At 38.8% G+C, this 17010-nt stretch overlaps 1 protein-coding gene across 4 annotated transcripts in view; it reads right to left on the reverse strand.

Moving 5' to 3' along the window:
- Window positions 1–17010, reverse strand: part of LOC121319376 (disks large-associated protein 4-like) — a 108100-nt gene that overhangs the window by 37484 nt on the left and 53606 nt on the right. For 2 of the 4 annotated variants that reach the window (XM_041256758.1, XM_041256761.1), the window contains exon 3: window positions 11326–11381. The gene's annotated coding sequence lies outside the window, so the exon portion shown is untranslated. Of the gene's footprint in view, window positions 1–775; window positions 958–3016; window positions 3225–11325; window positions 11382–17010 lie in introns of those variants that run through there. The other 2 variants (XM_041256759.1, XM_041256760.1) reach the window with 2 other exon arrangements.

Raw genomic sequence — 17010 nt, forward strand, 5'->3', positions numbered from 1 at the left:
TGAACAAGCTTCATTAATATGTTAGTAAGCTAGTTGTTAACGATTGTTAACAGTGTAAATTAAAAAATAAATAAAAATAAAAACAAATAAATATCCCATTGTCTTACAATGTGAAATAAATTGCCAGAGTAGGAAACAGTGCTCAGCATCATACTACATGCTGTCACGAGCAGGTGTACAGGGGTACCAGTTTTATTTCAGTGCTACTTGTTTTGGAACGCTGCTTCAGTGTAATCCACAGATGATGTGGAGTTGTTTGTTAGACGATTAACAGAGTCTAAAATAATTCAGTCAAAACCCCCAAACAGCATACTGTAGGAGTAATGCAGTTAATGACATTTAATTAGCAGCCTAAAAAATCAGTCAACAGTCATTAATATGCAATGGGTGGATAGCATTTTCAACATGGCTTTTTAATTAAAAAGTCTTCACCTGCATGTTTATTAAATGCAGTTTAATTGCATAGCGATTTATCTTTCTTTAATCACCAGTTAAAAGTAATTTGCATTTCTGACACAGTTCTCCGTAGGCATCATCATATTAATACTGATCCCTTTTAAATAATTCTGTTTTTCAAAACAATTTAATGTTCCTGACACTGTCACTAGAATGTTGCTGAGAACTGTGTAACAAATACCAAATTAAATTAAATAACGTATGATTAACTCCTTTAAATAACGATTGACAAACAAACCTGTGCATAGACGCCCTGTGTTAAATATTAAGCACATCTTAAGACGAATGTCGAATTCGTTTATAATAATAATCTTGGTACCTTTGCTTTGAGGACTGCTCTTCAGATTCCCCCAGCGTATCATACAATGACAGAACAGAGTTGTTTTTATTGATCAGATGGATGGTAAGATGGCATGGCCACTTGTTGCTGTGTACCTGCACGTGTGTCCCACCGTGTTCCATCGTTTGCTGTCAAAGCCAAAAAGCAGGCTGTACTACACCCAAAGAGGACATTCAATTCCTTCCTGCTTACGGCAGTTGTCCTGTTTTTTAAGAGCCTGTCTCATTCCTCGCTATGGAGCCACCCCCCCCCCTGTATCATTTTATGCCTTGCTCTGGGCTGGCTGAAAAAACTGGAATGGATTCACACTACACAAGAATGCACATTATTGCCAGTTTTAATGTATAAAGGCTAGGAGGATGCCTCATTTCTTCAACCAGTTTTCCATGATATATTTGCCTGGTAATGATGCATTTATTATTATTATTATTATTATTATTATTATTATTATTATTATTATTATTATTATTACTTTACCAAACCTCTTTGAGCTTTAGCATGTTTTATACACGCTCTGCAACATTTTCTTTTTTTATCATAATCATTTCATAGTCAACTCCTTAAAACTGGTCCCCAAAACTCACAGCAGTAATGCATTTAAAGTTGTGGATTGCAGTACAACACATCTACTGTAATAAATGATGGAAAACTATCCAGTTATAATTGTGATAATGGCATTGCTGGGGTGTGTTCTTCAGTAATAATAAAACAAATAATGCCCTATGGTCTCAGGCTTATAATTTGAAGGTATTCATTAATGACCTTCAAATTATAAAACACCACAAATCTTCATTTGAACCCACTTCAATATTCTATATGGGGGTCACAAAATGCTAAAAGCTGGGCGAGTATATCAAATATACCACCACTAGCATTTCCCAGTACTGAATACTTTATCAAACACGAGATTAAAATGAGTCAAACACGAGATTAAAATGAGTAGGTTTCTGCAAGCAGGAAGATTAGCCTTAGACTTTCACAGAAAGAGCGCTTCTTTCTGCTCCTTTAAAGGTATCATTTCCAAACAGTGGAAAAGGCAATAGCCTTCTATAACATAGAAAACTGTCCTGATTGATTCTTTGTGTTTTCCTGTCTCCTGATCGATCGATGAAGTAGGTTTGCCTGCTGGGCAGAGTTTATAAGGGAGCTGCCATCTGTCAGTTCAGTGCAGGGGGTGACCTGACATAGTGTATTTGCCAGAGAGGCAGCCTCTGGGGAAGCAGGGAGCAACAATCTCCAATGCAGCCACCAAGGGGCATCATTGACACACAAAGAGTAATCCAAAAACAACATTAACCAGATGCAAATTTTTCACTGTTATTTTCTAGAAAGAAAGAAATATATATATATATATTACAAAACTATTACCGTAAGAAAGAACTTTGGACTATATAAGAGCTTCTACATGCACACTGATTGAAGATGCATTTACTTATGAAGCATCCTTTTGCATGATTGCAATTCACCACAGAACATTCTTGGGTCGAGTTTGTTTTCTCAACAGAGAAATTAGTCTTGCAGTGTTTATCTTCAGGGCTGGTACATTCTCAGTGTTGATGGCATGCTTTTGAAACATGCAATCTACCAGGAATAATTACATGAATAGACATATATAATACACAATGGTGTTTCTTTTCAAGCTACTGTTGCACGAAAGACTATAGAACATTTGATGTCCCTTTATTGAACTCTGAGTGGGTGTGTTGATGTTTTTAGGGGACCCACTAAAGAGACCCTAATGAAGTCATTATTCATTCATTGTTGAATGTAATCAATCCTACAGCTTGTGAGTTGAGATGATCACTCTTTTAAAAAGCCTTTTACTACTTTCAAGGGGAGTGTGTTAAAAACAGGCACGACCAAAGGTCAGATATAAATCAACGAGCTAAAAAACCTGCACGTTCTAAAAAAAACTAGTTTGAATCCCTGGTTACCTGTGTGAAATCCTCAGCAGAAACTGGAAGTAATTTCAGAGGCTGTGCCCATCCAGGAAAAATAAGGTAGAACAAAAAGGTTATTTTTTTACGAGCCAAAACTATAGTAATATCTCTTTCTGTCTATCACTGTAGTTGGAAGCTACAGTATTTTTCAGTAGCAATTCAGATTACATGGCGTACATAACCTTGCAAAGTACTTCTGCTTATACTGTATTGAAGAAACTGTTTATTTGAATAAATGATGGTACCATACTAGGTTTAAGAAAGCTCCCAGGTCACATACCTTACTTTCAGGTCACCTGCACCTCCGAGGCCATTTTACTACAGCAATGTCAAAGCTTCAGGGTCAAAGCCTGTCACTGGCTGCAAAGTGTGTCAGTAACTAGAGCAATGAAGACATCAAACAAAGGTCACAGCATGGTTCTAGGACAGCCACGTGGATCGACAAGGGCGATGGAGCGCTCAGCGGGGCTACCTCCATCTAGAAAAAGCTTTATAGATGGAAATAAAAGAAATGTACATTTTTACAGGGACACAAAACACAGAATGGCATCCGTCCGTTTCTAAAAGTTTTTTTCACTGCAGCTCGCCAGCAGCACCCCAGACTAATTGACTTGTGACCATGCATATAATTGCTGTAGTGTCTGAATCTAACAAGACGGGATGTCTTGCACTAACCTTGTCCTAATTACTCTCTTCAATGCCTGCTACTGTCTGCCTCTGCCCTATATTTGCTGCTATAAATTTACTGTGTTTCTGTAGAGATGGATGGCTCCTCGTTTTAATCAATCTCCATAGATTTAAAGAAAAAAAAACATGAAATATAAGTTATTTAACGAAATCAGCAGCTTAGCACTGAGGACACAGGGGGAAAGGAGAACTTTCCACACTCTTTTTTCCTTTGATGGTGTTATTCTACTCAAGTTAAAGTTTGAATAGTGTTGCTGTGCTCATTATCGCACAGGGGGACAGTGCTGGAGAGCTGAGAATGGATAGATTAGACTTATTGTCATTGTTAAGGTGAAGGTAATGACAGTGCTGGAGAGCTGAGAATGGAGAAATTTGGTTCACAGACATTGCTGGAAAGTATCAATGTCACGGTGCTGAGTGACAATGCTGGAGAGCTGAGAACGGAGAGAACTGGTTCACAATCACATTTCTGGAGAGCTGAGAATGCAGTGTTTAGAATAATGTTCATTATTACGGTACAGGATATTGACAGTGCTGGAGAGCTGAGAATGGAGTGTTTAGAATAATGTTCATTATTACGGTACAGGGTATTGACAGTGCTGGAGAGCTGAGAATGCAGTGTTTAGAATAATGTTCATTATTACGGTACAGGGTATTGACAGTGCTGGAGAGCTGAGAATGGAGTGTTTAGAATAATGTTCATTATTACGGTACAGGGTATTGACAGTGCTGGAGAGCTGAGAATGGAGTGTTTAGAATAATGTTCATTATTACGGTACAGGGTATTGACAGTGCTGGAGAGCTGAGAATGGAGTGTTTAGAATAATGTTCATTATTACGGTACAGGATATTGACAGTGCTGGAGAGCTGAGAATGTTCAATAACGCCTGAGTACAGGGTATGGAGTGTTTAGAATAATGTTCATTATTACGGTACAGGATATTGACAGTGCTGGAGAGCTGAGAATGGAGTGTTTAGAATAATGTTCATTATTACGGTGCTCTGTGACAGTGCTGGAGAATAGAATAGTCTGACTTGTTTTTCAAATACTCAAGCTTTATTTGGAATTCACACAGCCACTCGACAGCTTTGAAAAAGTAATGCGTGATTCATTCATAAATGACTGACAGCAGGACAAATATTTCACCTTATGCAGAACATGTGATAATGGAGACTCTCATAAATACCCATCATATAATTTCATATGTCAAGTCTTGTGCAGGCTTGTCTGTGTGAAAGCTAGACTAGAGACAGGGGCTCGGAGATCTCTGAATATTTCAAAGCATTCTGGAGGTGTTTGATAACTAGAGGATGCACATTGATTCTGAATAAGCAACCCACACATGACTAAACAGTGTGTCCCTCCTCGCCAATGCAATACAGTCCCATGCTTAAGGTGTTACAGAAAACAACCTGCAGTGTGAATAAGAAACACATTATTTTACCTTTGCTGTATCCCGCGCTGTCCACATCGCATAGCATATTTTTTTTTTAGCTTAGTCCCAATTGTTTTTTATTTACACATAAATCACATGAGGAATACATTTCTCAGCATTCCCCAGGAGAAAGGTTCTCTTTAACACGTCAGTGTATACAAATCCTGTTTCTTCCTGCAATAATTCTGGTTTTCTATTCCCACAATACCCCACTCATTTCAATCAGAGCACCAGCACAGGTGGAGGAGGGAATGTGATCTGGATACAAGACAATCACCAGGAAAAGTTGAGAATGAATTCCCTTGCTGATTTATGATGTGTATCGCTGTGATACAGACAGCTCAGGCTCCAGCAAAGGTCTGCATTCATTGTAAACACTGATTATTGCATTAGACTACATTTTCCTAAGCCTTTACCAGGTAATACTGCAAGAACATAAAAGTGATCACGCGAGATTCACTATGCATTTGCCGTTTCAAACATTAAGTGAAATGCTAATTTCAGACCACCTTAATGTTTTGTAAACCCAGTATCTACAATCTAAAACAATGCACGCTGATTCAAACAGGTTCATTTCCCATCTGGATTTAAAAACTTTCACGGTGCTTAATACTGCAAGGCAGTGAGTGACACATCTTAATAATGAAAGCTCTTTTGCTCTCCATGTTGCACAGTCAGATCCATGGCATAGTCAACATCCATCGAGCGAAAGGCAGGAGCACAAGAAGCAATCAGCTTAGACAATAAAAGGCTACAGCCTTGTATACAAAGAGCACACCTTTAAAGTGTGCCCTATAGTGCCCTAGCAGCAGCTAAATGAATAGCATGTCTCAAACTAAGCCCCGTTTACTACTTGATTTACTTTTCATTCCAGTCCAGCAGTGTGTTTCCTGTATTCTTCATTCTGTGAACTCAATTTCCTACAGACTCCCTCACTCACTGTAACCTTGACCTACATAAGAGGACACACTCGCTCTCTCTCTCTCTCTCTCTCTCTCTCTCTCTCTCTCTCTCTCTCTCTCTCTCTCTCTCTCTCTCTCTCTCTCCCTCTGTATTATGTGACATTTCTCAGTCTGAAGGATTTTGTATTCAGCTGTAGTGTGTTGCTATTTTGAAGCTACATTAAATCTATGAATTTGTAATGTCACCTAACATGCATATGGTGTTTGGAATCATTCAGGGTGGTGTCTATAGCAATTACTCCAATACTGTGCTCTTTAGCATCTTTAGAGAAGTAAGAACCAGCGCCTCCTAGTGAACAATTGCTTTGTGTTTGCTGGTAATACACTGCTGTTCACTAGATGGCGCTAGTGCTTACTAATTTAAACACACTTTTTTTTTTTATTAATCTCAAAGCTGTGCTGTTTCTTGTTGCTCTTTTCTTTTGTTTGTTCCTGGATTGATTTTGTGATTTTCTCTTTAAACAGCTAATTCACTGTTTAATAATCAAACCCTTCTGCCTTCTTCCCCTCCCTCTCCTCTCTGCTCAGCATCATCTAGAACCTAGCAGACAACAGTGAGGAGGGGAGAGGGATGGCAAAGGGGGCGAGGGACTGAAAGGGAATACATTTCTATGCTTTCCTGTTTTGAAGTTGATTCATGCTTTGTGCTTGTGAAGTTCAAACTGTGTGTGCATGGTCAGGATTTTTATTGGAGCAAAACCCTAGAGGAATAAGGCAGTACACAGTGGAACACGACTTTACACATACAAGGTTATATAAAGATATGCTATTGCTAAATACATATTCAATTAGTTATCTGTTACCCTTTTTTATGGATTTGCACACTTCTTTATATTTTAGGGTAACATTTGTATATTTTTTTAATATCCCCCGGTTACACAAATGTGGTTCTGTAATACATGAGTTTCCTATACACTTGGAAAAATTATCCCAACTGGAGAGCGCTGTATCATTCGGAGACTTGGTACTAGATTTATACACTGGCCCAAATATCCATCTTCACTCACAGTCATTTCGTCTCCATTAGAAAATATTTCCTTGAAAAGCATGGCAGGATAATGGAGAGCTCGTTGTATTTAGTTCTTATTCCTCCTGAGTTTCCTATCTCATTGTTTTGGTGCTCTAGTTAGGATGCACTCATTTTTATAACTTGTCATGCCTTCAAACTGTAATGAGACTCCGCTTGCGCTGGCAGAGTGCCGTGAGGACAGACGGACGGACATTTTTACCGCTGTACTGCCATACAAGGCCGTAAACTGACCAATGCAAGTATTATTTTAAAATGATTAATAATTATATCATTTAATAAATAATAAATACTCCTGAAAGGCAATCCCTATTAGGAGTACCCGCACAGCCCTGGCATGACCCGCTTTAAAGAAAAGGAAACTTCCCACGCTTTTCTATTCTCTGCAAGTCAAGACCGTGCGAAACTAAATGCTACGTTCTACTGGAGCCACTTTGCATGGCTGCAACCAGAAATGAAAACTGTGCCCATTATGATATAATTGGAATTTCAGCAGTGAACTGTAGTACCTAGTAGGCAATTTTGGATTTCACTTACTGTATATTTCCATTTATAATACTTCCATGTGTGCTAAACTGATATATTAAGAAAGAGGCAAAGCTGCACTTTTATTTCAAATTTGGTGTACAGAAATCTCCTGTATCTTTTTCATAGTTATTATTATGAAGCTCAAAAACAGCAACCAATTTACATACCAATGCAAACTGAATGACGGCCAGCTACAACAGTAACATGCTGATAACTGTTTTCAACATGGAACTGCAATTTACAGAGCCTACGGACTACAGAAAAGCTATTTAATTCTCTTTAGATAACCCAGATAATGCAATCTTCTAAAACCTGTAACATTAGTGGGCAACTGAGTTCATCCACTACATCTGCTTTCATTTTTCTCAAACAGTTTTTGATAGCAATATTAAAAATTGCAGGAAATCAAAGTTTGTTTGTTTTGTCCAGGACCCCCTCAGCCCCACAAAGGATCATAACCATTAAGAAATTTTCTCCAAATTACAGGGCCCACAAATCGACTCAAATAATTGTCATATGTGTGTTGTATGGAAGCTAATATCCACTAAAAGTGGGTAAGGTGCTCACTGCACAGTCCTGGCAATCCCTCCCCCACCTCCATGAGAGGTTTGTCAATGGGATGGCAGTTGCCAAGGCAACCGGATACATGTCTTGATAAGACTTTTATACAACAGGCCTGTGTCTCCGAGACAGAAGCTGTGATCCCGAACAGGAAAAGATTGGCAGCCATACAGAGGAGCCAGCCTCGGTCCCAGTGCCTCATTAAGCATACCCAGCATCTTTGGGGATTGATACAGAAGCCAAGTCAATAGTAAGCCACACTATATAACAGCTTCTGCATGTCTCCAGTCACTGCCTTTGCTATCCATCTTTCTGACTCAGAGAGTCTACACTGTAATGCTGGGGTGCTCGCTGCCTTAATGGGAGGGGGTGGCTAACTTTATCGAGAGATAGCTATTACATTGGGTGGCTAAATGAACTCAGATAACTAATGACTAGGCCTGCCAGTCCCAGGTTTAACCACCAGGCCTCACTACCTTAAAGTCCCTCAGCCACAACCACTATGTCCCAATTCAATTAAGTTTTAGCTGAGGGGGGAAAAAAGGGTTTTAGAAAATACAATTGTACGAATCAAAAGAACAAATCTGGACTTTTGATCTGTATTCACTGTTGATGACGTGTAATCAGATGTGTTTATTGCATGATACGATTTTCCCCCATGTGCAGCTAAAAGCTCTTTGAATTGGCTATTTAGTAGGCCATTAGCAATGCTCTCTTTTAACCACCAATCTTTAAGGTGCGCTCTAAGCCTCATTTAAGAGAAATATATATTTTTGTATTACTATATAAAAAAATAAAACTAAATGAAAACTGAACTCCAGCAGTGCATTCCTAAGGGAGCGCCGGTCTGAACTAACCCAGCAAGCAGAGCTTCAGCAGCAGGCAGGCTCCCTGGTACAGACCCTGTTCCACTCCCAGCTTCAAAGAAAAGTTTGAGCGTTCCTCAAAGCCTTTCTCATCTCCTCTCGTTCTTCCCCCTCCCTCAAATATGTGCATAAACAGACCCTGCAGTCCAAGTCAGCCCTCATGCCCATTTATATTTAAGCAGTGTACAGTAATTTTCCAATCTTAAAAACTAACTGTAACGAAGCAATAGAAGAGGTGCTACAGTTTAATATGGAATTTGATGTGGAGTTGTCAGGGCAGCAGCGTGAACATGCTGTGTAAATTTTTGGACAGATAGACAATGTTAATGCACCCACAAAAAATATTGCAAATGCTGTTACCTTGCGTGGGTCAAGGGCAATACTTTAACCTGTAGCTAGGAGTCCTAGACTGCTGAGACTGTACACAACCAGAGTGATAATATTGTAACAGCAATGATGTTCACAATAGGTTCTATCTTCTCACTAACTGGCTCCTGTTTTGTAAGCGCATTGAGTAGGAAGAATCGTTAGTATTAATGCTTTACAGCTTCTTCCTAGCCAGAGGACAATTCTTTCCTGGTTCAAGATTCCGAGCAAACCCTCCAGCAGTGGAAGGGAATGAGCGGGGATGACTTCTCTCATTAAAGGTTTCTATCAGGGAGAGTGATGCCACACTGCCTCCTGGCTGTTTGGCTGTCTTACCGCGGCTAACGCAGAACTGATTGGACGAATGGCAGCAGAGCTATAAAAATCCCAGTCCCCTGGCCCGCAGCTTTGAAATAATTGATAGTACAGGGACACTGAGACAGCGAGTGGAGCTGAACACTCTGGAGTATTTCAGATCCTAGATGGACACAAATAGAATTATGCCACTCTTATGAAAGTTTACCACTGTTTTTTTTTGTTTTTTTACTTTGCTTATGTGTTTTACCATTCTTTTTGTTTGCTCTACTACACATTTCTTAGCCTTTACCATAGAATACCCAGTGCCAAGGTGCCACAGCATAATCTCTCAAAAGCACCCTTCCAATTTGTCCACTGGAAAGAACGGAAACAACCATAGATATCCATACCAGGTTTCATTACACAAAGAGATACCATTTCTGTAGACGTTGGTGTTCACACATAACCCCTAAACAGCCAAGTAAGAGGAACAGCACATTGTTATGGTATTGGAGTGTAACAACACTTAGCAGGCCTATGTTCTGCACTTTCAATGCAACTAAATGTGCACGACAGATAACAGTGGTGCCACCAGGTCAAGCAAAATGACAACAGCAGCTGGAGGGACAAGCTAGAAAGAACAGGATCACTGATAACAGATTAGCAGCATGTTTTGGTTCATACCCTTGTGTCAGTGGCTCCCTGTGTTCATATAGTAGCAATGGCTAATACCATTGCCTTTGGATAAATAACCACTGTGTTGTCTTTGTAGTGCTACTGCAATGGCACTGTATGTCACTTGGTTTGTATTTGAAGCTTGTATCAATAGTAACTGCATTGTACCAACTCAACTTAACGAGCCACTTAATTAGCTTTAAACAGTTATATATATATTATATGAAGGAAAAGGTTGACACAATAATGAAATTCAACACTAGAGTTTCTGTACAATGGAATAACCAGAAAACCTAATTATGCTGTAAACTGAAAAGTCAGGTTTTTCAAGTGGGATAATAATGCCTAAGCTGCTTGAAAATGCTCCTCTCCCTGGCTTCAATTTCCATGAGACCCCCTTCTCCCACCCACACTTTATCACAACCCACTGCACATGGATTCAGAGAACTAAATGAGTTAGTTATTTTTTTAATGACTCCTTAATCCATTTTTAATGTTGTTTTCCAAGATTTTGTTTTCCACAGGAAAGGAAAAGGATTAAATATTGCTGGAAAAGAATATGGAGTTACTGTCAGTACTGGAGATTAAAGCCATCTGTCTGTTTACATACAACACATTGGTGACACGTTCACGCCACATCATAAGTACTAAAACAGTCCATTCTCAGCTGTCACCCTGCACCCCAGCAATGAGCGCTAATCTAAACAGTCCATTCTCAGCTCTCCTGCGCTGTCACCCTGCACCCCAGCAATGAGTGCTAATCTAAACAGTCCATGCTCAGCTCTTCAGCACTGTCTCCCGTAACTTTAAATAACCACCAGTCCAAACACTCCATTCTCCCCAGTACCTTAATAAGCAAGTCAATACCTGCCCCTACATACCTACCCCTTATAAAGGTTCCCCATAGTAAAATCATAGCAAAGTGTAATACAGCATAGCGAAAGCATTGTAAAGCATAGTTAAGCATTGTAAAAGCCGAGGCGCGCATAGCAAAGCACAATAAAAAAAAAAGGCAAACCATGGTAATCTGTAGTACAGCCATGGGAAACAGCACAATTCCATGCACATTTACAGTAGTAAACATTTATAAGAGTCATAGCTGCACATCTCTGCTGCATTCACAAAGAAACACAACGTATAAAAAATGACCTGTCCAGGAACCAGAGGCGCAGTGAAAAACTCACATTGACAGCACATGTTGTGGTGAGGAGTTGTTGAAGAGACCTCCGAGTTCGATGTTCTGCAAAATATAAAGAAATAAATAAAGCATATGAAAATAATTATCTTCGCACCAATATTATCATATGCAAGTCTGTTTTTGTAACCTGTCCAAGGTTTGACATTCATAACATCTGTTTGGAGCTTGTTCTCCTTATAAAACCATAGACATGTCTTTATCCTTTCATGCATAAAATATTGGAACGTTGTTTTGGACACATAATAAACATAATTTTAATTAAGCTGTTTTTTTTTTTCCATTTGGGGAAAAAACTGCATCCTCATGTGAGATCCTCATGCGTTTGTATTTTCTATATGTCCAGATATAAAGACTAGAAGATATTTTTTTTATACATCCCAATATGAGGTCAATATACAAGAAAGGGTTAAACAAAGTGGGAACAGGACCCATTATCTGTTGATTTCTTTCATTCAGGATTTAAGACAGCATGCAGCTGTTTAACATTGCAGAACGCTGAAAGCCTTGACTCATTTTACCTTTGAGGCTTTTAACACAGACGTGTCTGTCTTAAACAGCACAGGCCACAGTAGCATATAATAAATAAGACCTAATTATACAAGCTAGTGTAAGAATTTCCTTGGAGGGAGTCCAGGTTTAAGTATATATTATTCAGTTCAGCTTGTCTATTGAACCAGGATGATACACCTTACCGGTACACTGCAGATCATTTTGCCTTGATTCTAGCAGGCTTTGAATGCAAGCTCTCAAATATGTAAACTAAATGCAATTGCATTTTACAAAACAGCACGTACTAAGGGGAAGAGTGAATTGTTCAAGGTTAATGGAGCGCCAATTACACAGTGTTTTTTGATGAGTAAACTGGACTCTCCTGAGATAGAATTGCTATCATATTGCACACTTGCCAGCTTATTACTCTGGAAACTCTGAAGATGTACAATACAGTACCCTGGAAAATAACTGTTCACAAAGAAGAAGAACTTAAAAAACAGAAACTGGCATCAGCCACAGCACATGGGTACATTTGTAAAATAATTTAAAATGTATCATGCTTCCACAATAATATATTCTTAACAGTGATTGGTTGATGTGACATGATATATAACCACCTGTTTTTCTATGGTTTACCATGTTTATTACACTTTGGTATACTTTTACCATGTCATATGGCAATATTTATATAAGGAAATGGGTAATGCATTTTCACCTCTGGAATCCTGGTGGACTGAAACAACATAAAGTTTAGCTCAATTGGTACCTTTGCATTCAGCCAGAAAAGAAAGGTCAAGGAGACTGAACAGCTCTTTAAGAGACAGGGTGCAGGGTCCTCTTAACACTGCTTGCTCCTGTTATAATCTTTTAACTCTAAAAAGGCTCTTCATATTGATAACCCTTATTAAAATGGTTTTAAACCCTGTGTGGTGCTGTGTATTGCTGTGATAAATACCATTATATCTCTGGCTCTAAATTAACGTCGTTTGAGCCCATAAATATTTCTTCTGACAGGCAGTGCAGCGCAATGGAGAAAGCATTGATTCTAAAATCTATCCTGATTTAGGAGTGAATACACAGGGGTCCGCCTCAGAGCCAGGGGGTATTTGCTGGAAATATTTTCGAATGAATCTCTCTTGCACAACCTCAGTTATCTATGGGCTTCATTTATATAAAGCATTGTCCTCATTTATTGGCTATTTTACGGAAAATGCTTTATTTAATTTTAAAAACTTTGCACAGGGTTACCCTTGTGAGAATGCAACGCAGGTGTGCTTTGTAGGGTAATATAGCTTGGGCCCAAAAAGCTGTTCTGGCTTTGCTAATACAACCTATTGTTAGTGAGGGTTTGCAGGAAAGGTAAGGTTTGAGGGTGAGGGCGGTGGAGTTGTGGAGTTTGAGACCCCACAGTACAAATGGAATACTAGCCCCCCACATTTATGGAACACAAGTAATAACTCGATTCAGATGTCTTCTGCTTGCAAATTAACATTTTTAGGTAAGCGATTTTCACTTCCAATTTTCTTAATCAAAACAATTTCAGGTGTGTGCAGCAAACCCCTGAGTGTCTAAATTGGACAGCAGGGTCTTTCATATCCTTGAAGAGATGGCCAGTGTTCCTTTTTTATTGATCGATCAATATTTATAGGAGCTCTGCAGTCACACAGCATGTGTAAAAGTGTTACAGAACCCCATGCAAAGTTTACAAGAAACACATTACTTTAGCGTTGCTGTGTCCAATATAGTCATCATCGCAGCAGTTATTCTTTTTTGTTTGAAGACTTCTATTCACACATCATAGGTATATCAGCTAGGGATTCATTTTGTTCGAATATTGCAGCAATGTTGGTGCTCTGACAGAAACTGACGAACGCTCCTGAGTAAATAATGAGAAAGGGACTGTCCAGTTGATTTACGACCACGGATGTGGTTCGTCAAAATGGCAAAAGAGTCAGCGTTGTGTTTAAAAATATAACACTGCTATACCGACAACACGGGACACAGAACCAGTAACGTAATGTGCCTATCGTCAACTATACAGGGTGTGGAGTTACATCTGGACAGGGACTTAGTCCAGCAATGAAAGCATGGAGGAGATTTTGTAACTGTTTTGTATCATGTTTTGAATACTATAAGAATAAGGGGAACATTGAGAATGAAAGCCCTTTTCAATTCAGAGAATCATCATCCCAAACAATGACATGTCTATGGCCATAAGACAAAAGACTGGCAAATATCTTACAACTGGCCCTTTTCATGCATTATTAATAAAAAAAATAAATTAATAAACCAAAAAAAGGTACTGATTTATTTCAATGTGCTCACATCGCCTTGTAGAAACAACGTATCAAGCATAGCATTTCCACAGTTATTTACAGTAAAGCTGGTTGATTATTCATGCATTGCTTTTCAGTACAGCCTATTAATGCACTCGTTGATTTAGTGCATTTAGACACTGTTAACAGAAGGCCCTGCTGAGATGAAACATTGCATTCACAGCGCTGTCCTGTTTTGGCAGCAGTGGGGATTACATTTATAAAATTATTTATATAAAGCTATTATGAGAATTACAAACACCCAGGAACGAAGTTGGGACTTGCTTGGCTCTAAGCACTGAACAGTGAACATCAACTAACACATTAATACACATGGCAGAGAATGGCAATAGATGTTTAACTGAAGAAATTTAGATGACTGAAATGCAACTCATTCTCAGGAGTGAAGAAAGTCCACCAGATTGATGGAAATAGATAACAGCATAACCAGTAATGAAACCACAGATTGTACCTGCTACTGTGGCTTGAATTCTGCACACTAGAATGAGAATTCTACCACTAAACTAGTGGAGCAGCTCTTCCAATTGAGGTCAGCAGAGCTCTTAATTCTCAACAGACTCTCCACAAAGTATAAAAATAAATACAGCTCACAAAAGACAAAATGAGGCTAACTTCCTCTGTCCTACATAATGTATCTGTATAACTGTGTCACGGCTGTGCCCCAATTTATAACAGACACGCTCTAGTTTCAGAGAAGAAGCAGTAAGTAAGTAAATACGTTTATTTATTTATATAGCGCCTTTCATACAACAGTATCTCAAAGTGCTTTACAAGTCAATCAAAACAAAATAAATTACAATAAAATAAATTAAAACAATAAAAAAACGATGAGCATGAAAAGGTTAAAGTAAAATAAATCAAAACACCAAAAAAAAAGCATCAATATTTGTAGAGCGATAAAAAGAGAGGCACATTTTGTTTTTAATCTTGATTTAAAAATATGATGTGACTCTGCATTGCTAAAGTCAGATGTCAGTTTATTGCATAATCTGGGAGATTCATAAGGAAAAGCTCTGTCTTTTTTCCTTTTTGTCTTAATCTTTGGGAGGGACAGAAGACCAGAATCAGACGACCTTAAATCATGTCGGTATATTTCGTAGATGATACACATTACAAATATGAGCCTCAAAACATAAATCAGAATCAAATATAAACCCCACATTTCTGGCCTCTGATTTTGATGGTGGAATTAAAATTACTCAGCTCTGTTTTTTAGAGAATTGGCCAATTCCAATTGTTGCTGCCTGAGAACTTAGAATCAAAACTTCTGTCTCATCTGAGTTTAACTGCAAAAAATCTCGAGACATCCAGATGTTTACATCATTGAGACTCAATTAAATCATAGACCGCAGAAGGAGCCCCAGGTTTCACAGAAATATAAAGCTGTGTGTCATCAGCATAGCTGTGAAAATGTACACTGTGTTTACGAAATGTCTCCCCCAGAGGCAGAATGTATAAAGAGAATAATATGGGACCAAGAATGGAAACCCAGGTAATTGCAGATAATCCTGAACCTCCCAAGGAAACAAAATCCCATCTATTAATAAGATGATTTAAAGCAGTTTAGCACAGTTCGAGCCATTAAAATGGTACGATCGACAGTATCAAATGCTGCAGGTGAAGGAAAACAACAAAGCAAGTACTGGGGCCTGCTTCAGTTATTTCTGATCTTGGCCCTGGCAGAGTGTGTGAGGATCTGTAATATTGATATTGATTGCTGTAGCTGTACAGCACAACCCTGATCTTTCCCCTGCCATTATCAATCCAGAGCACCAAATCCTTCACCGACACAGGGAAGCAATTCAATTCCATGTGATTTCAGTGGCTGGAAAGCCCAGATCATGAAGCTAATATCACACACAGACTATTTTATAATACAATAATTTCCATTATTGGGTGCTACCTCTGGGATCAGTTCACCAGATATCCCAACATTAATCACAATTGATGAAAATAGAGATGCAACACCATGCCCCTAGATCATAGATCACATTTCCATTCTGTATTATTATTATTATTATTATTATTATTATTATTATTATTATAACAAAGATAAAAACAAAGCAAAGTTTCACCCAGATAGGCTTCAGCAGGCTCGAAAGCCAACATGCTGGCTGATTTGAGACTTCATAACCAGCCTGAGAACCCATCACCACGAGACCGAAGTATAATACCTGAGCAACAAGAAGAACAAAGGAACTCACAATCCTAAATGCATCTGAAACAACAAAATAAAGCAGTTATTTAATATGACATACTTCAATTGATTTTATTTGCAATAATACTTTCCACATGGGAAATTAAAGAGATTACAGGCATCAAAGCAATTCTCCAATTTTAACCCCCCCCCCCCCCCCCCCCGTGTGGTTGAGATGGTACCTTCCAGTTTGAAATTAGCAATAGAGCGTGCTAAGGGGGAAGTGATTAATGAAAAGGCACATTTTCAGCAGTTAAATGAAAACAAGTTGATGGTTATGCTGCGGGATGCAAACAGGACACAGATGAAAAAAGCAGCAATGCATGACAACGCGCCGCCCTCTGAAAGCACTGCTCCTGGCTGAGAATCCTCATATCCTAGCTTGTGATTGTGGGTCTACTTTGTCATTGCTTGTAAGAGAAACTCTGTATTCCTTTTGTCTTCCATTTGGTAGAAGTAGGTTCCAAACAGGTAAACGGGTTCTAAACTTTGCACAGTAACTCATACAGTTTAGTTACAAAGAAATGTAACTAGACAGTCTGATTACATTTGCTGCCCGCGGAAACACAGTTGGAGCACTGGTTGCATGACATCAATTCAATTTCTTAATTCCTTATCCAATTCATTTTATATGCGCAATAAGAAA

Source organism: Polyodon spathula, chromosome 8, assembly GCF_017654505.1.
Source record: "Polyodon spathula isolate WHYD16114869_AA chromosome 8, ASM1765450v1, whole genome shotgun sequence".
In the NCBI taxonomy this organism is placed as follows: Eukaryota; Metazoa; Chordata; class Actinopteri; order Acipenseriformes; family Polyodontidae; genus Polyodon; species Polyodon spathula.